This window comes from Rattus norvegicus, chromosome 16, assembly GCF_021556685.1.
Source record: "Rattus norvegicus strain SHRSP/BbbUtx chromosome 16, alternate assembly SHRSP_T2T, whole genome shotgun sequence".
Taxonomy (NCBI): Eukaryota; Metazoa; Chordata; class Mammalia; order Rodentia; family Muridae; genus Rattus; species Rattus norvegicus.
The window spans coordinates 29,980,788-30,004,597 of NC_141549.1; the positions used below are offsets into that span (position 1 = coordinate 29,980,788).

The 23,810-nt window shown below is 37.0% G+C and overlaps 1 protein-coding gene across 15 annotated transcripts in view; it reads right to left on the reverse strand.

Moving 5' to 3' along the window:
* The window catches only part of Marchf1 (membrane associated ring-CH-type finger 1), an 863,029-nt gene that overhangs the window by 641,777 nt on the left and 197,442 nt on the right, over positions 1-23,810 (reverse strand).

Sequence of the window (23,810 nt, forward strand, 5' to 3'; positions counted from 1 at the left end):
ACAAAATGAAATCGAAAAGTCAAAAATCTTGCATCATTGACCTTTAAGGACTTCAGATACAGGAGTTGATGGTAGCATGTAAAAGAAATGTGTTTAAATGTGTTTATAAGCCTTAAAACCTAAAGCAGGATGTCAAAGTATGAATGAAAACCACAAAGTGTAATTAATTACAAGCTTCATGGCTGGAATTTCCAGAACTTAAAATGTAGAAGTCAACATTAGAACAACCGCAGAGAGCTTTGAACTGGAATGTATTACACGGAATCTGGGACAAACCAAGATGGTGCTGGTGAATTTAAAAAGCAAGGTAAGTGTCATTCGTTTCCTATGATTGGTAGGAGTTGGATGCTTGAGAATTGGGTCATGAAGTTAGATATTTGAGAATACCCAAAGAAAAACAAGAAAAACACACAAAAAATGCCAGAAAATAGTATTTAGAAAACTATGAGGAGATCAAAGGATCTAGGAGGCTAATAATTGAAATGCAACTACATATGCAAAGAAATACTTTCAGCAAGAACAATCCATTTGGGGCTGTAGAGATGGTGCTGGGGTTAAGAACACAGACTGCTCTGGCAGAGAACCAAGTTTAGTTCCTAGTAGCAGTGTCCATGTCAGGCAGTTCATAATAGCTATAGCCTCAGGTTTGGAGAATCAGTGCCTAAAGTACCTTTTCTTTCTTCTCTCTCCTCTCCTTTCCTCCTTTCTTCCCTCCTCCCCCAATCAACCCTTCCCCCTTCCCTCCTAACCACTTCTCTCCTTTCTTGTTTTCTCCTCCTTGTCTTTTTTCCTCCTCCTTCCCCCCCCTCTCTTTTTCTCCCCAAAAGTGATTCTCTCTAATTTCAGACACCAGAATTGAAAGGAAATACACTTTCTGACATTTAACTAGGACAGCGTAAGGCATTTGTTATCATGAAAGCAGTTGACTAAGATATATACTTTATTTTCTCTCCAATAAGCAGATGTCTTGTGAAATTGTGTTAGATATTGAAGGGCCTTTTTTAGAAAATGGTTGGTCAGAGATAGGGTAAAAGATAGCCTTGGCTTCTACATTGCCTGACATTAAACTGTAGTCCTTCATTCATCCCTGGAGTTGAGTGTTTCTGTTCAAGTTGATCCTTGCTTCAGAGATCTATCATTCTTTGTTTCTTCCACTCGAACTCATCATTGTGGACAGTAAACTAAATAATAGAGAAGTGGAACAACCTTCTATCGTTTTCTTTTTCCTTCCAAGTTACTTGAATCTCATATCAAAGTATAAAGCACGAATATGCTCAACAAATAATGTACAACTCATTTTCAGAGAACTTTTAAAATTAATTCATGCAAGAAACAGAGATAGATAGACTCTGCTCTCAACAAGACATACTCTCACTAGAGTTTAGGGAAAGAGATTCAAAGAATTATATGCCTATCAAAATTCAACCTGGGGACAAAATTCTGCCAGCTAATAGGATTCTTGACTTTGAAGTGCTCCTTTTGTCTCTTCATGCCTTTTCCTCTGGCATCCTTATTTCATGCACAGATGATAAATATATGAACATGTGATGGATGAGCCTGTTCAGTCTAATAAAATCCTGGCACGTCCGAATGATATATAAAGCTAGTTAAATGCTTTTGATTGTTTCTCGATTCATATAATCATGTTACCAAAGTATTACATAAAATGCTGCTTTTATTTTAAGAAAGAAGACAGTCTATAGGTTAACAAGAAAAATAACTAGTCACTAAACTTAATTAACTTCATTTTGAAATATGTTATGTAGCTGGTGAAATGGTTTAGTGGGTAAGAGTGCTTGCTATAGAAGTCTGAGTTCAAGCCCTAGGTCTGAAGTAGAAAATGTGGATGAGGTGCAATGAATATGTAATCCCCAGAGTCCTGTGGGATGATGGGAGACAGAAACAGAAGAAAGAATTGGTCTGTAGCTGAGAAACCAGTGAACCTTGCCTATCAGTTATACAGCAGAAGCTCTGTAGGTGGAAGGAAAGAATTGACTCCTGTAAATTGTCCACTGATGCCCACATATGTGTCATGGTCCATCTGTACCTGTACTAAAACACACACACACATGCAGGCACACACACACACACACACACACACACACACACAAAACATATCCACATACACAAAAAATAATTTAAAAGATATTCTATTAGAATAATGCTAACTTAAAAAGTAGTCCACAGAGAGAGGTCTGTGCTATGATTGTTAAACTACATGACATTAAATGGTTAAGAAGCAATGAGCTTCTGACATTTTAAAAACACGTAATTTAGTCTAGACTCAGACAGTCTGTTGGCCACACATGGTGTTTTGCTGTTCAACTTGGTTCAAGACCCAAGCTCCCACACTTCATTTTGCTTGAGAGCATGATTCACCCACTTAATAACACATACATCATCTTCAGCTAGAGAACAGAGCCAAGCGACTCGAAACCACTTGGTGAATTAAACATCTATCATCTCCAAAAACATGTATTTACTCTTCATTTAATGATAGCAGCTCAGATGTTGTTTTCTGGCTAGTTTTTTTTAACTCCCACAACTTCCTATATTTCCAGACTTCTTAATTGGACTCAGGTGTATTTTGAAAGCCAAAAATGCTCAGCTGTCTTCCCAAAAAGGCAGATGTCCAGGAAAGATGGAGAAAAGGAATGGCGGAGGACATCTATGAATCTATGAATCTGTTCTGAGTCTGCTCTACGTGTAGGAACCAGGTCTTCTCAGGAAAATTAAACATTTTTATTTTGATGAAAAAAATGAACATATCATGGAGAAGATGGATGACACTCTAAAATCACAATAAATTAAAGGCATAAAATATCTCAGCACATTTCCAAAGACATCCTTATCTGAAGCTTGAGAAGATCTGATTTCTCTTGGTGTTTAAGTTTAGAGTTTCTGTTTAGGGCAGCAGAGGTTATTATGTTTCTTGTCTTTATATTTTCAAACATATGGGTTATTATGACTTTTGTCAAAACTATTATCAACAAGTGTTTATTTTGCCTGGAGCCAAAGAGAAATATCTTTCACAATTACTACAACTATGGAGACATAACAACACTGTGCATATGGCCATGCAAGGCACAGCAAATATCTAACAGGGGCTTATTTACAGTCTGCTCTAGTCTACTCCAGTCTGCTCTGTAGAGGCTAACCAATCACTTCAGGACCTGAACATGGTAGGAGAAGCATTCAGTGGTTCTATGGGGACAGACAAGAAAACTCCAAATGTCTCTATCTCTCTCTCTCCCTCTCTCTCTCTCTCTCTCTCTCTCTCTCTCCCTCTCTCTCTGTCTCTGTCTTTTTATCTCTGTGTCTCTGTCTTTGTCTTTGTCTCTGTCTCTCCCTCTCCCTCTGTCTCTGTCTCTGTCTCTGTCTTTTTGTCTCTGTCTCTGTCTCTGTCTCTCTCTCTCTCTCTCTCTCTCTCTCTCTCTCTCTCTCTCTCTCTCTCCATTATGAAAGAAATGCAAAAGTTAGCAAAATGGAAAGAGAAACATTTTTCAGTATTGATGAGACACATATCTCTCGGGAGGGTCTGCCATCCAGACCACTAGGGTAAAGAATGATCATGCATTGATTGGCATAGAACAGTTACTCATGGTCATAGGTCTCAAATATTCATGAGTAATTATGATGGCTTCTTTGTAGTTGAATAAAGGAATCAGAGAAACTCTGATTAAAGTAATTTAGAAACCACAGAACTAATTATTGGTTGTTGTTAATGGATGCTCTAAAGTTGTCAAAGAAAAAATAGCTTGGGCTTTTATTATAATCAACGACTGTAGATGTTTATGCATTTGTTCAATAAATATTATAGTTAATTGAATAATAAGCATAATTGAGTTACCAGGATAAAAAGTCTTACGCATTTGTAGTCTGCATCACATTTGTTCTTTGTGTAACCACTTACTGCTTTATCTGTTAACAGTACATCTCCAGCGTGAATGCTAAAATCACTGCATGTCTGTCCCATCACTATGAATAGCAAAGAGAGCATATGATTATTTATTAGCTCGGCAGTTTTCTATTGCTTGACTTAGAAAAATGACTACAATTGAAGCAACATTAATGATAACACCAGAGAGTAATAAAACTGAAAATATTTGTGTAACTGTGTATGGCCATACACTTGCATTAAATTTTCCAGTGTCATAAATTATCATAAAGCTTATTACTGAATAGTATTGAATGAAATGAATGAATCAGAAGTTTCTAGGAATGGTTATTTCTCAAACATTGACTGAAGTGAAAATACTTAGCAAAATTATGACAGCATTAAAAGAAGGAATAAGGATATGTTTTTAAAGTTATTAGAAAGTCTAGACTTCCACACATAGCCCCATCAAATCCTAAAAGGAATTCAAATATTCTTTAATGAATAATACATTGCAGAAAAGACTCAAAACTTTGTTCTTTAGTATACCAACTCAGCTTGTCGTACAAAATGCTTCATCATACTGGAAATAAGGTATGATGGGGGAAAAGTGGGTTATGCCATTTGTTCAAAATTTCTCAATCAATATTCAAATGTGAGGGAAATAACTGAGGTGAGTTGATGTTTCTGTGACTTCCCATCACTCTATTCACAATGGCAGTGGGAGTGGCCAGGGGATATCCCAATACAATTCGGTAGAACTGACAGTTGTTTCGGTTCATGCTGCCCTCTCCCATGTCTCTTACTTCAATGTCTTTGCAGTGGCCATAAAACACTTCATAAGATTAAGTATTATACTGTCACTTTTATTTCCAATTTGTACCTTCCCCCTAATCACTTCTATTTACCAAGGAACATCTGCTTCTTTCCTGGTACTTCATCACCCCTGAGCATTCTAGTCTTGTAGGTTAGGAATTACAAAGTACCACTGTCTTAGGGTTTCATTGCTATGAAGGGACAACAAGACCAAGGAAACTCTCATAACATTAAACATTTAATTGGAGCAGGCTTAGAGTTTCAGAGGTTCAGTCCCTTATCATCATGATGAGAAGCATGGCAGTTTGGCAGACGTGATGCTGGAGGATGCCAAGAGTTGTAGACCTTGTTACAAAGACAGATAGGAGGGGCCTGTCTTCCATAGGCAGTTAGGAGGTGACTGAAATTCCAAACTGAGTGAAGCTGGAGCCTAGATTCTTCAAAGCCAGCCCTCGCAGTGACACACTTAATCTCAGAAGGCCACACCTACTCCAGTAAGGTCACACCTCTTAATAGTGTCATTCCCCATAGACCAAGCATGCAAACACATGAGTCTATGAGAGCCAAATCTATTTAAACCACCACACATTGCCTACGTAGCTTTGGTGCTTTCCCTAATGACTTAGAAAATTAGTTTAAAATATCAAATTATGTGATCAAGCTAGAGTTTTTTTTGTGAGCTTTACTAGCCATCACTTACGTGTTTGTTTAATGAATGCTAAATGACTAGCAATTTTAGAAGACTGATTTAATTTTCTTCCATGATAAATTAGAACAAAAATTAAGGTCGCACCTGAGCAAGTCACAATATTATAAGCTGATAAAGCTTTCTAAACATCTAGCCTTTAACATTATTTCATCTGCTGTAAAAATAAACACTGAAAAAAGAAATACTCAATAGAACATATAAAGTAATTCTAACTAAAAGCCAGTTTATGTAGGAAAAGTGTTATATCCTGAAATAAAGTGCCTAGCAAGTTACGAGTTGCAACATGAAGTGAGGGTATTTTTCTTTCCTCTCATTTTCATACAGAAGAATTCAGAATCTTCCTGCCTCCATCCTCACACAATAATATTCTTTAGGCAATGTGTAAAGAATAAAAATAGAAATGCATGCTTATCAGTATCATTCACCTTTTCAGGAGATTTTAAGTGCATTTTTTGTTCTTGGTAGATTATAATATAAAGGCTGCTTTAAGGACCATTATAATACTTATTTCATAACAGATCTGGAAATTGAAACCTAATGAAGTGAAAATTCAACACTGTTCCCATTATTGTAAACAAGAAACCAAGTGCTTACTTCCAAATATTTAGGATTACATTTTAGTCTTCACTTAGGCTCCCTTGGGCAATTTCAAACCACATGCAAAAACATATTTATACTATTTTAATGTCTATACCTTGAAAACTGTTGGCAAATATAACTGAATTTTTTAAAGGGCATCAGTACAATTTAAGGATCAGTTGCAATCTCATCTATCCAGTTTTGTCTAGTTCAAAATGGGTCTTCCGTGGCACTTCCTGTCACTGCTTCCATAGCATTCAAGGTTGACTGCCTGGGTTGAATGTCATCACTACAGATTACTTTTCCAATAGCAGATCAGACCAATTGTTAGGCAACTGCAATTTCCACCATTTCTCCTCCTTAACACACATTTCCCGAGTATATAACAAGTGCCCTTCTATAGCCAGGAAGGTTTGTAGGAGCCAATTACTCTGCAGAAATTGGCTGACACTGTAATGTCAACCAGGCTACTGAAAGGGTCCATTAGAAAAAGCTACCCAGTAGTTCCTTCTGCACTAAAATAGGAAAGTTCAAGGACGAAAGTGTTTTTCACTGTGCTTCAGCATGTGCTGAGCCTCAAATGCGCAATCTTGGGCTTATTAGGTGACAAACCCCTAGTGATAAAGGCAGAAGGACAATGGAAGAAGAGGCTTGAAATGGAACATTTACCTGCATAATTCTCATCAGTTTGTCACAGCTTCTCAGCAGCCAATTATCCAACTAAACAGTACTGCATAGGTGATCAGATTGATTGGACTAACTACAAATCTGAAAATTGAAATATTTTCCCCTTGCTAACTAACATCCTTCTTTCTCTGTCCCTCCCTCCCTCCCTCCCTCCCTCACTCCCTTCCTTTCTTTCTTCCTTCCTTTTTGTTTTCCTTCATCCCCCCCACCTTTTGTCTGTAAGTCCTTCCTGTGTTTTCAGACTTATTTAATGTGTGTGACACCTCAACTGTGTCATGAGGCTTTAGAAGCATGACTGTATTGTAACCACTAATGAAAGCAAGCATTTGCAGATACAAACTCCTGTGTCAATACAAGTTCATGATGCCTTTTCCATGCTATTCACTTGCATCTTTATGATAGGAGTTGAGTACCTCCAGAGGCATCATTTTAAGCTTGCACAAATATGCTCTATGACCTTGAATGACCTTGAAGTGTCCACTTACACGCCCCAAAATCCATTTACTCTTTCCTTTTTAAACAATGCCTTCAACTCAGATTGATTGAGCGTGCACAAGAATGTGTCCACTGAAATGTGAGCATGTAAGGGCATTATTATACCCAGAATATTATACCCTTCCTTCCTTTATTCAAGGAGGGCAATATTTTGAAAGTATCTTCTGTGTTCCCTCTGCCTGATACTGATAATGCATTTTTCTACTTTCCTGCAATTTTCTTTTGCTTGCTTGGTCTTTGCATATGTTTGCATACATGGCTGTTCAGAAAAGAGAGAGACCGGAGATTGAGCGCAGGCGTGAGCTTGGGTTGTATAAGTGTTGTGGTGCACAGAAGAGCTGATGGCGTACCTTCAGCCTTACTATGTCTATTGAAATGGATTCTCCCGGCATTCTCTCTGGGGATGGTTGGAAGTATTACTAGTAAAATGTTTTTTTATTATTTTTAGAGGGTTTATTTTTATTTCCTAGTGGGTTAAAGTTGAACTAAAAGTATTCTTATATTTAATAACATTACTTTTTAAATGGTAGACTATTGAACAATATTATAGGATCAGATGTTTATGCCTAATATCCATATTATCTTATAAAATAAATTCAAAAACTACTTGTCAAATTATTAAAGACGATAAATGAGAAACACATTTTAGGAAAGATTACTAGTTAGCCTTTCATTTGTAATTTGGAGAATAATAAGTTTATTGCATAAATTATGGTTTAAGATACTCTGGGCCCTTCTATCCAGTGAATTTACTAAACTCCCTGAGTGTGTTTCTGAGTCTACAGGAAACCCTATCCTTGTACTGTGCTTGTGTCAATTTGCCTATTCTTGCTAACCTTACCTAAGTTTCCACCTCATTATCAGATCTCTCACTACTGAAGTCAAGATATGGCAGCATGTACTTTAGATGTGTGCAAATGAAATGATGAATGTGGATGTGCTGATATAGTTGCTAATAAGTATTACTGTCACAGTCTTATTTGTATGATAAAATTCTCCCTAATTTTGTTTTTCAAAACTAAGAAAGTATAAGCCTTAAAAATGTAAATCCTGTGTTTTATAGAGGCACCCATATTAGTAGATTTATCTGTAAAATATGTCTTCTTCAAATTATTTTTAGTATGCTTGTTTCCCTCAAAGTGATATAAAGCTTGCATCAAATCCCATATTTGCAAGATTCCTTTATGCAACGTTAGCAAGAAGTAGTACAGTTGAAACGTGTTCCCAGAAAATGAAAGAATTCTGTTTCCAGACAGTTTTTGGACTCAATACTCCAGCATGTACCGAGGAGAAGAAAGTTCCCAGGTGGGAAAAGGCATTTAAAGACAATGGCAAGTGTCAGGACATCCCATCCGTAATATTACACTGCTTTATATGTTCTGAACATGCTGTCTCCACAACTACTCACAGAAATATTCTAACTCTAAAATAAGTGATTTTTCTCTACCTCCTCACTACTTTCCCTGTACAAGATAACACACACATGAAAACACACATAAACACTCACACATATAAACACATACACAACACATCTACATGTGCGCACACACACACACACACCATACACTCACACACACATATTCACAACACATACACACAAAAGAAAACACACATACACACTCACACACATAGACACATACAAGACACATATATACTCTCTCACACACATACACATGCCATACACACATACACCATACATGCACAGACACATATTTACAGCACATTCACACACACACACACACACACACACACACACACACACACACACCTGATAATTTCTCTGAAAAGCTCTTACTAATGCATTCACGTAACTTTTACCAGATTGTTTATATTGGGCCATAGGAACCTAGTAATAGTTTTGAAATGATTTGTGTATCTTCACCATGCCAACTGGCATTTTAAAAAAAGCTATAATTTTGGTAGCATGGGGCTGAAAATGATATCAAATACCAGTGTCTGTTGATAAGAAATAAATCTGCGATCAAGGTTTAAAGACTTTTTAAACCAATCATCCTTCAAACAAACTGTTGAAGGCACTCAAGGCAACTCCACAAAACAATGGCCGTGGGGATAATCATGCCAAGGACTTAGGAGAAAGGATCATCCGAAGCTACTTTTCACTGACTTTGTACTAACTATACAGCAGCAGCCGTTATTTTCCACATGCAAGAACATAGACGCACAGAGCCTCAGATCTTTAGAATCCAGAACTATCTGAAGTTCCCTGCACATTCACAGATTTGCATTCTGTTCTGTTCGCAGAGAAAAATGCATATTCAAGGAACATAAAAGGAACTCATCCCATTTTTATAGGACTTTGGGAGACATCAATCCTCCTACCAACCTAATACTTAACTAACATAAAATAATTAACTCCCTAAGGACAATAAAAGAGATAGAGGATGAGTAAAGGATTATGAAGTCAGAGTATCAAATCATGACCAGATTTAAATTATGCTTGCTACAAAAAAATTGATTATCAGAGTGCTAGGATTATGAGTGCAGATCATAGAAATGGGCTCAGTACAGAGGTAATCATGGACCCTGAACAAAAGTGATATGTAAATTAATGAGGCATAGAATAACTTAAAACGTATATATGTATATCTATCTATATATGAATATATATGTATATGTGTTGTGAGTGTCTGTGTGTGTGTGTGTGTGTGTGTGTGTGGTTTTGATGAAATAGAAATGGGGACCACCAAGAGAAGGGAGTGAAAAGGTAACAAAACATGCAAATGACATAAAGCAGAAGAAAAGGCCATTTGGGGGCAGAAGGTAGCAAACAAATGGGGGCAGGAAGGGGAGTACAATGGGTTAGGGGGTAAACATATAAAGAGTATAATGATGTATATGTGTAAAAATGGCACAACAAACTATTACCTTACTAGCAGAGAAATTGATAAAAAAATACCTATTTAAAGTAGAAAACAGTTTCTGAACTCAAAGACCTACTTAGAAGTATGCATAACCCTAGGTTCCATTGTTTTTTGTTTGTTTTGTTTGTTTTTTGTTTTTATCACAATTGTCTCTTGAAGATACCTTCATTAGATCCAGTCATAAGAACTTTAACTTTTACGGCTTTTCTGTCTTTTTAAATAACCAAGGAATAATACCTTCAAAATTATTTTGTGAGGAGGCAAGTGACTGCTAATGTTCATGCCGGGTTGTCCATTACATTGTTTTCTTAAGTTAAATCTTATATATGTCTGAGTAGTTCTCTCCAATTCTTTCATATCTCTCCCTCTTCCCTACCACTCCCCTCTTTCTATCTGTCCATCTCTGTCTGTCTCTCTATCTCTCTTTATATATCTTTCTCTCTGTCTCTGTCTCTGTCTCTCTATCTCTCTATATATATCTATCTCTATTTCTATCTCTATCTCTATATGTGCACATGTGTGTGCATATAGAGATATAAACATATATTAAACTTATGTAAAATAATTTCACCATAACAAAATCTCTCTGTGCATATGTGTAGAGAAATATAAACATATATAAAAGGCTATTCCATTGTTACAAAATCAATATAACAGAGTTGGGGTTAGAGAATTTTTTCCCTCATGGAATCAAAAGTTTAAGTTGGTTATATAAATATGTGCATAAATAACATGTCATCAAATCTGCTTGTCTGCTGCATCCTGTTGGCTAGTATTTAACTAGTTTTTACCACACTGCACTGAAACTAGAAAAAAAGTAAGGCTCTGCACTCTCAGTATGTTCTTCTGACAAACAGAACAGCATTTTTATAATTCAGTGACTCATTGATGTTGAGCAAACGAGTTGATGAGTTCATTATTCTGCTGTACTTTGAATACAAAGAACATGCGTGTGATAAGATACCATTTTGTGGATGACAAACTAAGATTTAATGAAGTTAAATTAGTGGTCAAAATGCAGAGTGTATCAGTGTATTGCAGAGCCACAAATGCCCAACTATATAACACTCTGTTCCCAAGGCTGAAGGACCATCTTAGAAAAAAAATCTGAGGAAGATATCAAAGAAGCAGAAGTCATGGAAGAGTGAAGCTGCGACTTTGGACATGACAGGACACCTGCACTCAGGTTCACAGTAACTAAGGTTGTATTCTAGCTCAAAGTGGGCAGGACTTTCTAAGTCTACATTCTTTACTGAGGAGCTATAGACAAATAATGCCCTCTAAGGAAAAAGGAGTTTTCGTTAAGAAGGTAGCTCCACGTAGGGCCCCACAATCATAGAAGTATACATATTGCATATATTGAACAGAAGCCAAAGGGTTATAAAGATAGAAAAAAAGAATAAGTTATGTAAATGTGGGGTAAGTAGGTGGGGGTGGATCTGGGAGGAGTTAAGAGAAAGAATTTTGTATAAAAATGATCAAAATCCATTGTTAAATTCTCAAATATTAAAAAAATTTTAATAGAAGTAAAGTTTGGCTTTGGACGACCTTGATTCAGTTTTCAGGAACACATACCTGTGACTAAAATTAATTGCTAGAATCAGGATTGGAAAAAAGGGAGAGAGACTAGAGACTCAAGAGTTTTTGACATCCAGAACAGTAGTATTACATACACAAAATTATGTGATTTATGAGTGCCAGGGATTCTTAATAAAGGTAGTTTCTGCCATTTGAAAGGACTTAAGTAGAAGACTATCTGGTTTTATGGGAAAACTCATTTCCTATTAACAAATGATAAACATACTGAGAACAAATTCAAGGAAATAATAGCACAACAGCCTCAGCAAAATAAATTATCTTGGGATAACTTTAACTAAACTGGAAAAAGACTTCATAATTAAAGTATTACGATATCACATAAATAAAGAAGTAAAGATACCAGATGGAACTATTTCCCATATTCATAGATCATTACGATTTTTATTATGAAATGGTCATCCTACCAAAAGCAATCTAATCTACAGATTCACTGCAATTCCCACCAAAATTCCAACACAGTTATTCATAGAAATTGAAAATATAAACTTAAACTTCATATGGAAACACACACACACTCACACATACATATACACACATGCACGCACACGCGCACCAGTACAGCTAAAACAATCCTGAATAAAAAAAACTGAATAATAAAATCATTGCTGGAGGTATCACCAATTTCAAGTTGTACTGCAGTGGTATAGAAATAAAAACAATATAAATAGAATTAAAGTTCTAGGCATAAGTTGACACACCTATGGACACCTGTTTTTTTGACAAAGAAACAAAAATATATACTGGCTATATATATATATATATATATATATATATGTATATATGTATATATGTATGTATATATATGTATGTATGTATCATCTTCAACAAATGGAGTTCTCCAAACTGGATACCTGCATGTATCAAGGTCCTTGTCCTAAAACCACATGTCCTAAGTTGGATACAAGATAAACTGGGGAACTCAGTTGAAATCATTGGCAGGGTAAGAAATGACTTTCTGAACAGGGTTCGATAGGCACAAGCTCTAAGACTGACAGCTTGTAGGAGTGTCCAGCCAGTGAGTAGTATAACTTGAAGCCCAAGCCAGAAGAGGGAGCCCATGCCCAACACAGTCAAGATGGCCAGGTACCAAATGCTGATGACATGATTGACACAAATAAGTAAATGAAATAATTCTCAATGATAGTCTGCTACACTCTTAGATTGATTTTGTGGCCAAATGTCATCAGAGAGGCTTCACCCAGTAACTGATAGAAACAGATACAGAGACCCACTCTCAAACTTTGGGTTGAACTCAAGGAATCCTTCCGAAGAGGGAGAGAGCAGAAGGATATTAGGAACCAGATAAATCAGGACTCCAGGAGAACCTGGCTCACAGAACCAACTAAGCAATGCTCGTATGGGTTTATGAGAGGTTCTCTGTATACATACTGTACTTGTTTGTTCTTCCTTGGAGTTTTTGTTGGGCTCCTAACAATACCTGTGGGGGTCTGTCTCTCTGTCTCTTTCTCCTGCTTCTGTGATCCTTTGCATCCTACTGACTTGCTTAGGCAGCTTTGATATGACTGTTGGTCTTAGTCAGGGTTTCTATTTCTGCACATCATGACCGGCGAACCAAGTTGGGGAGCTTACCCTTCCATGCTTTTGTTCATCATCAGATGAAGTCAGGACTGGAACTCAAGCAGGTCAGGAAGCAGGTGCTGATGCAGAGGCTATGGAGGGATGTTACTCACTGACTTGCTTCCGCTGGCTTGCTCAGATTGCTTTTTTATAGAACCCAGGACCACCAGAACAGGAATGGGATGACCTACATTGGGCTGGGCCCTCCCCCCTTGATCACTAGTTGAGAAAATTCCTTAAGCTGGATTTCATGGAGGCATTTCTTCAACTTAGGCTTCTGTCTCTGTGATGACTCCAGCTTATGTCAAGTTGATATACAAAACCAACCAGTACACTGTTTATGCCTATTTTTATTGCATCTTGGTATGGCATGTTTGATTAATATCAATCGGAAGACTACTCTTTTTTGAAGGGAAATGGAGGACCAGTGAATCTGGGGCGGGGATTGGTACATGTGGGAGGGCAATAGGAGGAGTGGAGGGAGGAGAGGCTACAAACAGAATCTATTGTGTCAAAAAAGAATAAAGAAAAAAATTATAGTCAGGTCATAGTTCTTATAAGATTTGTATCTACATATCATGTTGCTTTAAATATTCAAAGATTTTGTTTTATCTTTTGAAATTTTGTGTATATTTATTTCTGCATGCTTGTATGGACCAGTGCCTTTAGAGAAAATAAGAGGCCATGGATCCTCTGGGATAAATTTACAGGCAGTTGTAAATCACCTAACATAGGCATTGAGAACAGAACTCTGGTATTCTGGAAGAACAGCAAGTGCCCTTAACCACTGAGCCATCTCTCCAGGTCTGTTATGCAAAACATAATGAATATTAAAATTTAATGAAAGTGTATAAGTATTAATTATGGCGTAAGAAAGTTAACAAAATGAACAGGTGTCAAAAAATCCAACAATAAATGGTACCTCATGAAGCTAAAATGATTCTGACCTGAAAAAGACACATATGATTTAGGGAAAGAGAGAGCCTACATAATGATTTATTTTAAACCAATCATACAACTGACTTAGAGTTAATATCTAGAATATACAAAGTACTTAAGAAACTAAACATAAAGGAAATAAATTATCTAACTTTAACATGGTGCATAACACAAAATAGAAATGACTTAGAAGTAAAAAAGAAATGTTGAGCATCATTAATCGTTGGGGAATACAAATGTAAACAACTTTGCGGTTTGAAATTTCTTCTTTTGTGTCTTAAAAAGATGAATCTTTTAATGGAGAAATTGGGATCAATGGATATAATGATATTTAATATTGACAATCTGTTAAGCAGCAGCATATTATCTCTTCTCTCTCTCTCTCTCTCTCTCTCTCTCTCTCTCTCTCTCTCTCTCTCTCTCTCTCCCATGTCTAAATTTTATTTGTTATGTACCTGTATGTGCTTGCAAAAATGTGTAGTTGTGTATATGTTTGTATGTGTATAGTATACAGACATATACGTGCAGATACCTGAAGAAGATATCAAAAACTTTCCTCTATCATAATACAGCTTACTGTTTGAGTTATAGTCTCTCACTAAACCTGAAGCTATTCATTTTGTCAAACTAGCTGGCCAGGAACTCCCACCTGTCTTCATCCTGCTTTGTAAACCTGAAATTATAAGTCCTCCTGAATTCCTGGCTTTTTTGTGGGTTCTGGAGACTCAAATTTAGTTCCCTGAGGTTGGTGGAAAGCTGCTTTACCCACTGAGCCATCTAGCCGACCCAAAGCTTCTTTTAAACACAGAACATTAACCCATCCAAATATGGCATTAATATCCTAGTGACATTTAAAATTCTAACTATGGCATAGCTGCATTAATTCTTGGTGGTTTACTCAGGAAAACCATGTGGCCCCATTACTGACCACCTGAGGGCCACCTTTTATGGGAAATCCATAGTTTATCATAACTATTTCTGTTACCTCATTAGTATTACTTGTTAAACAAAAGGAAGTGAGAACACCTCAGTCTCATCCTAACTCCTCCCTGCACCTAGCATGAGCTCCCTTGCATTCTTCCAGAGAACCCAGGTCTTTACTGGAGCTGAAATTCTTCCCCGGTTGTTTCATCATTCTTTTTACAACCCTCAGTCAGGATTCTAATCACCAGTCACTCACTCTTTCAAAGCAGGGCCCATGGATAGCTCCAAACTGAAGTCAATTTTTATTTTTATAAGGGCAGTGATTTGCTCTCAGCCAACACGGATGTCCACAGAATTTGATGCTTTATACTCAAGCAGATAATTGACACCCTCAGTTGTCCTCTTAGGTTCAAAGACGAAATAATCTGAAACTACTGAAAGGTACAATTTTCCTAATTAATGGTAGGTGATAGTGTGAAAGGCAACTTCAGATGAATTACTCAGAATTAAAATATGCACACAGTGGCGGCGACAGCACTTAGGGAGAGAGGTCTGTGCATTTATTCTTTGTTATAGCCAAGTACAACAAATTTCCTTTTTATAGGATACTATTGATGCTTCTTCTCATTTGTGGTTAATTACTCTCCATCTGTTTAACACCCACAAGATTTTCTTGTCTCAAAAGAAAACTTCGATTTGCATAACAACAATTAGACAGTCTGTATCACCTGTAATAAAAGTAAGCAAGTTGGAGAAAAAAAATCCCAAGCTAATTTCCAAAGACAAGTCACCTTCAGTGTTAACTGGTCATTCATGACAAAGAAAGACTAGGCGGGGGGTGGGGGAGGGACTTATCTTGAGACAATATCTCAGACTGACCTTGAATTCTAAGGATGACCTTGACTTTGACCTTGAACCACTATTGTTCTGCCTCCACCTCCCAAAAGATGGAGTTCTGGGGATAGAACATTGGCTCCCTGCATGCTAATCAAGAACTCAACCCTTTGAACTACACTCCAGCCTAAATGACAAAACTCTAGTGTCAGGAATTCAGCTTTTGTACAGCAGTAAATTCCACTAAAGATGCTGATTCAGTTTCTAGATTGAAGTCTCAGAGAATACTGAGAAAGCGTATTGTTTTTAATAGTGTCAGCAATGAATTGAAAACACACACACACAAAATTGCTGAATTAAAAAAAAAGTGTCTAGGTATTCATATTTCCATGATTAAACATATGCTTATGTTTTAAAAACACAGCTTTCATTAGAAATTAATTTTGAGATGTGGCTTTTTCTCCAGTAGAAATTTTATTACATCTAATAAAGTCTTATTAGATTAATTTAGCAAGTATTACATTCCAAAATAATTGTTTTTATAATGAATTTTTCTATGTATTTCTAATGTATTAGGGAATGAAATGAAAGACTATTTGTGCAACTAACCTTTTGCAAGAAGGTCAGTTATATGAAATCATAAGGAAATTGCATTTCATTTGCTCTCTTTGTAACATTTTTAAATTTTACCACAGAGTCATATTGACTATGAATGCTTTGTAGAACTTGGTAACAGCAACCAAAAAAAAAAAAAAGAAAAAACCACTTGGTTTAGGATTGGGTGACAATAAGAGCTATAGCTTGCTCAGTGCAGCTTCCATTTTTATGAGTGGAGAAGCTGTGCAGCAAAAAGACGAGTGTCAAAGACATGTCATCTATCATCAAATGCAAACTGTTATGTTTGAAGAAAAAATACCCACACTTACTCTAATTTCTCCTCTATCCTCAGGGACCACACACATTAATATATGTCTAATTAGTCACTCTAAATTATGGTATTCTGTAAGATTTAATATTAAGGAATCAAATTTAGAGCAACACAGCATTTAAGGGACAGATGCTTTTAGAATGACCACATCCTCTTACTATGTCAGTCCCTTTTATACACAACCTGTCTCTTCTTTCCTGAACTATCTATAGCTTCCTTGTACCTAATTTACTCTTTAAATATACAGACAGAAAAAAATGTTTCTAACATCAATATTTTTACATTAATTTCCTTCCTTCTGAGCTGAAGGGGCTTGCAACCCCATAAGAATAACAATACCAACCAACTAGAGCTCCCACCCAAAGACCAAAGACCATGGACAGACTCATGGCTCCAGCTACATATGTAGCAGAGGATGGCCTTGTTGGGCACCAATGGAAGGAGAACCCCTTGGTCCTGCCAAGGCTGGACCCCCAATGAAGAGGAATGTCAGGGCAGGGAGGCAGGAAGGGGGTCGTGGGGGAGGGGAAACACCCTTATAGAAGAAGGGTATGGTATGGTATAGGGGGCTTATGTCTGGGAAACCAGGAAAGGGAATAGCATTTGAAATGTAAATAAAATATCCAATAAAAAAGTATTCAATCAATTAAAAAATTTTCCTTCCTTCTTTCCTGCAGTCCCAGTGTACTTTCAGCAAAGTACACGGGCTTTCAAGCTTCCACAGACTGGGCTCCCATCAGCTCCTTCACACCAGTCACCCAAACCTTCTTTAGAGCCTCACACTTATCAAGCTTCACTTCTCAGACACTCCATGTCCCTAGAATACATTTGCCTCTTTCTTTGCTAATTACATCCTCCTCAGCCTTCCATTTTAAATTCCAAATGAAGGAAAAGTTTCATCTTTGAATCTCTTGTGGCCCTATTATTTACTCCCTATTGTTTTTGTATATACCTATACGTATACAACTGCAGGTATGTGTATTCATGTATACAGATGTATATACATCTGTATACACATATTACATATGTAGACTGCATCTCTATATCTATCGTTTATCAATCAACATGTCTATTCATCATCTATCTTCTATGAATCTACCTCTTTATTCATTAGCCTAATTCTGGAATATAGAAAGATCCTATAAATATGTTATATCAATTATTTATAAGAATTACAGGTGATCCTATGGAGGGGATAGAAAGTTATGTTAAAAGAAACAAACAGCAAAAAGCCAAAAACAAAGACAAAGAAAACCACCACCACCACCAACAACAACAAAAAACTTTCAAGAACACAGAATCGGCACCCTGACACAAAATCTTACAAAATAAAACTCCAAAGTATAAAGTCATCTTCCATGCTGTTTACTTTTGCAATGTTTTTTTTCTTATGGAAAACAGAATTAATTTTAATGCTTTGGAGAAAGGTCCTTGACAATTTTATATTTTGGTTGTGAGCCTAGCCCTTAACGGCTGAGCCATCTCTCCAGCGACAATTTTAATGTCATTAAAGAAGTGTGCTATGTGCTCCTTAACGTTACTATGCCCATCCTCTAATGATTTGTTCAATTAAAACACTCTCTTCCTGGATTAAGTTATAAAATACCATTAATTTTATAGTTCATGTTGCTAGTGCATTTTAACTGAAGACAAATGTCACTGTTTCTTAAGATTTGATTTTTAGTATCACAGTCAAATCTCACTAATGTAAACAAATTAAAGTATCAGATTTTTGTCAGTTAGGATACACTCATGCACAGCGGAATCGACGACATACTGCTTCCTGTGCTACTAAGATATAAAGAGAATTTTTTCCCTTTGTTTTCCTTGAAACTCATTAAAGTTAACTAAACAAATTCCACAAATAAACTCCATATTGACAGTGAAATGATTTATAACAATAAACAGGAATGTTTCTCCCACACATTATAGTTAATTGGACTCCTAGAACTCTTTTCAGTTCTCCAGAATTTATGTGTAATGAGCCTGACACAGATTGAAGGTTGAATAATTTCTTGAAGACTTAAAAAAACAAACGATAAAATTGTCTAGTAAATTCATGGTAATTTCTGTATTATGAATATTCCAATAAATTAACATTAACATTAAAATTGGCTATAATTATAAATAATATTTTCCTGAAATACAAATCCACTTATGAAGGAAATTAGACAAGCTATGTTCATAAGTGTAAATTTGTAAAAAATTTTGAATGTTCCCCAAAGGCCCATTATTGATGGCTTGGTCCCCAGCACAGGACAACACTGAAAGCCGGTACAGTCTATAAGAGGTGGAAGCCAGCAGAGGAAGTTAGACTACTGGAGTCATGTCCTCAACAGTAATAGATGCCAGCCCCTCTATCTCTCTTGTGGATTCTCCCTTAAAGCAAATACCCACCTCAATGAGCACAGTAACAGCTGTGTGTAACAGCATTGTACCAGTGTGAATTTATTTTTCTTTCCAAGTGTGGGTTCATGTAATCCTCCTGTTTCAGTTTCCAAGTAGCTGAGACTAAAAGTTTACATTTCAACGCCAGACTCAACTTAATTCCTTTTGCAAAGCAACTCCACTCCTTTTGTTCTCTGCGTATCTATAATATTTAATATGCATGTTTTATTAAAAGCCTGCACAACTGTAAATTGTCTGGTGTATGGCTAAGATAAACAATTTAAAAGGTGATAGCTCTTTTTAATTATTGGAACTGAAGAAGTTGGAGTCACTTTTATTATTAGTTTATTCTTCCCTCATACGTTACAGTTTGCCTTCCCTCCTCCCTTCACAGTCCTCCTCCCCCTAGCCATTCCTCCTCTTTTCTCTTCAGAAAAGGGCAGGCATTCCTGGATATTAACCTAGCATAGCATGTCAAACCACAATAAGACTTGGTAGCTCCTCTCATATTAAGGCTTCATGAAACAAGCCAGTAGGAGAAAAGGGGTCCCAAAGGGAGGCAAAACAGTCAGGAAGAGTCCCGGTTCCCACTGTGTAGAGACCAAGGAAAACCCAGCTACATAAGCATAACATATGAGTAGAGGTGTACCTGCTTATATTCTCCTGTTAATTAGGTTCCCTTTTTCAACACCTAAGACTGAGGGACCCTGTGCCAGTTAGTTCTGATTGGTAAATAACATGCTAACCAGCAATGGCTGGGCAGGCAGACAAAGGTGGGACTTTTAGGATTGTCAGTCAAGGGAAGCAGTTCTACCATGCCTGAGAGGTATGGGAGGGAGAGCATAGCTGACTCTGAGGAGCTGGAGGAACACAGCCTGAAAGGGCTGCACATCTGGGTCCGGGGCTGCAGAGATGTAATATAGGATTAGTAAGTAATATCTCGAGAATATCGGGGGCAGGGTGGGGTGGGAGGAGATGGAGCCACATGGAGGGTATGTAGTGGCCTGGCCATTGAGCAGTTTTAGGAATATAAAATTATAAAGGCTGTGTGTATGTGTCTTTCATTAGGGCACCCAGAACATTGGGGCGAGGAGCGAGGAGCGTCGCCACTTCCACCAGGATCATTTTGAGTAGAGTTAATTGGGAACCACTACACAGAGGAACTAGGTCATATGTATTCATGTTCCCTGATTGTCGATTCTGTCTCTCTTAGCCCCCACAAGCATAAGTTATTTGATTCTATGGATTTTTCTTGTGGTGCCTTTGACCTTTTTGGCTCCTGTACTCCCTTAATTCCACAGGGTTTTCTGAGTTCCATCTATTGTTTGGCTGTGGGTCTCTGTATCTGTTTCCATCAGCAGCTGGATGAAGCCTCTCAGGACACCACCTCAGCCTCAAAACCTTCAATCTATAATTTGTCCTGTTTGCAAGAAGTGCTGGGGTAGATGTGCTATGGAACTTGTGGAAATAGCCAGCCAATGACTTGTCCAGCTTAAGATCCATGGCACGGAAAGAGAGACCACCCCTGAAATTGTAACAGAGGCAAGATAACCCAGAGACCTAGGATAGAACCAAAGACAAACAAAGTCAGTGAAATGATTTTAATAAAACTCTGCTATACTCCTATAGAAAGCAGAGTGCCATGGCCATCACCAGAACGCAGTTACTCTTGCTACCCTCTGAGGATTATAAACCACGAGAACATTTTCAATAATTATATATTTCACTTAAAAGCAAGTATGTTGAATTTAAACAAAAAGAAACCTGTGTGTGTGTGTGTGTGTGTGTGTGTGTGTGTGTGTGTGTGTGTGTGTAGAATGTTGAAATTCCACAAAAGGAACCCCATACTTTTTTTTGAAAATGACTAGACTACTGTAACCAGAAAAGTGTTCAATCATAATAGATGGAAAACATAAAAAAACAACATCTTCCTATCTTGCCCTATAAAAAAAGCACAAGTGAAAACAACAACAACAACAACAACAAAAACCAACAAAAACAAAAAACTTCCAGTCTAAGGAATTTAACTGCACTAAAAATCCACAAAGAATACATAATCTCAGAGTAGCAAATTAAGAGTGAACATACACACAACAAATTACTACCACCACCATCACCACCACCACCACCACCACCAACACAACAACAGAATGAAAACTGTTTACATATATCTCTCAACATCAATGGTTTCAGTTCCCTAATAAAAAGGCACAGACTATAGAATGGATATGCAAACAGGACTATCATTTAGCTATATCTAAGAAACACACCTTAACATCAAGGGTAGACATTATCTCAGAGTAAATTAATGGAAAAAGATGTTCTAAGTGAATGGACTTAAGAAAGATGATGTGGCCATTTTAGTATCTGACAAAATCAACTCCAAACCAAAACTAATCAGAAGAAATAGTAAATGACATGATACACTTATTGAAGGAAAAATTCACCAAGATGACATTTCAATTACTAACATCAAAACACCAAACACAAGGGCACTCAGGTTCATAAAGAATATAATTACAGCTTAAAGCATAAATTGACATTCACACATTAATTGTGAAGACTCTAACGCCCCACTAATGAACAAGTCATCGGGACAAAAATTAAAAAGAGAAATAATGGAACTAGCAGACATAAAAAGACAAATGGACCTAGCAGATATTTAAAGAACATTTCATCTAAACAAAAAGAATATATATTTTTCTCAGTACCTCAAGGAATTTTCTCCAAAATTGACCACATATTGGTCACAAGGCAAATCTCAACATTAAAAAGAAAATTCAAAAGCACCCTATACCTATCAGATCACTACAAATTAAAGCTGGATCCCAACAACAACAGAAATAGAAAGCTTAAAAACTCGTGGAAACTGAACAATTCATTTCTGATAAAAAAAGTGGACAAGGCAAAAATTAAGAGAGAAATTAAAGATTTTCTATGACTGAGTGAAAAGGAATACATTGCATATCTAAACATATGGTTCTAAGAGGCAAATTTAGAGCACTAACTCCATTTAAAAAATGGAGATATCTTATACAAATTACTTACCAGTACACCTGAAAGCTCTATTCAAAAAGAAGAAATCATACCCAGAAGGAGTAGATAACATGAAATAATCAAACTAAGGGCTGAAATCAGTAAAATAGAAACAACAAAAACCAATTTAAAACAATGAAATGAAGAGTTGATTCTCAGAGAAAAATCAGCAAGATTGACAAAACCCTTATTTGAATTAAGTAAAATGTGGAAAGAGACTATCCAAATTAACAAATTTGGAAATGGAAAGGTGTAACAGACACCAGAAATCCTAGAGAATCAGGAAATAATTTGAAAGCTTGTACATCACTAAATTGGGAAACTAAATAAAACTAAAAATTTTCTTGATACAGACCGCTTACCAAATTTAAATCAAGAATATAAAAGCAATGTAAACAGATGTATAGACTATTGTAAAAAAGAAACAGTAATTTAAAGTCTACCAACCAATTAAAATGGAAAAGAAAGCCCATGAAGAGATAGTTTTAACATAAAATTCTATCAGAGTTTCAAAGAAGACTTAATGCCAATACTCCAAATTATTACACAAAAATAGGGACAGAAAGAACATTGCTCTGAATGTTTTATGAGGTTGCATAAAGTTAGTGTGATAACCACATAAAGAATTATTAGAGAAAGAGAATTAAAGAACAATTTCCCTTATGAACATGGACGTGAAATTTTTCACAAACTGGATGTTCCTCAACTCAAAAAATGAATAAAAAATGTGGCTCATTTAGTCAATGAAATACTACTCAGCTATTAAAAACAGGACACCAATAATTTTTCAGGCAAATGAATGGAACTAGAAAATATCATCCTGAGAGAAGTAAGTAACCCAGACATGCACGATAAGTGCTCATTTATAAGTGCATATTAGCTATGGAGTACAGGGTAACCATGCTTCAACCACAGACCCAAAGAAGCCAAATAACAAGGAAGGTCCAAGGGAGGACGGTTGATTCTTACTCAGAAGGGGAAATAAAATAGATATCAGAGGTTCATAGAGGGAGGAAACCAGGTGGTAAGGGGAAAAGGAAAGTGAGCAAGGCAGGGGCTAATAGGTGTAAGGAGAACAAGGAGAAAGAACAGAAATCAGTTGGTGGTGGGGATGGGGCGGGGAGGGGCGGGGGTGAGGGTGGGGGGGGAGATGACATCTCTAGGATGTGCCAGAGACCTGAGATAGGGGAAGCCCCAGGTTGTCTATGCTGGTAACTCCTGCTGTGACTCATAGCTGTGAGAGATATGGACCTTGAAGGGGCCACCTCCTGTAGCCAGACAGGACTCCCAGTGGAGGGACAAGGACAGCAACCCACCCACAAAATCTTTGTCTCAAAATGAATCTTACCTACAAGATGTAAAGCCTCTGAAAGGCTCCACCCCACCGCCAATTGAAACAGATGCATAGATCCAGGGCCAAACACTAGCACTTGGGGAGTCTTGTGGAAGCCTTGGTGACAGATTAAGGGGCATGAAGAGGATAAGAACTCCACAGGAGAACCAAAAGAGTCAACTGACCTGGGCCAAGGGGGCTCCTAA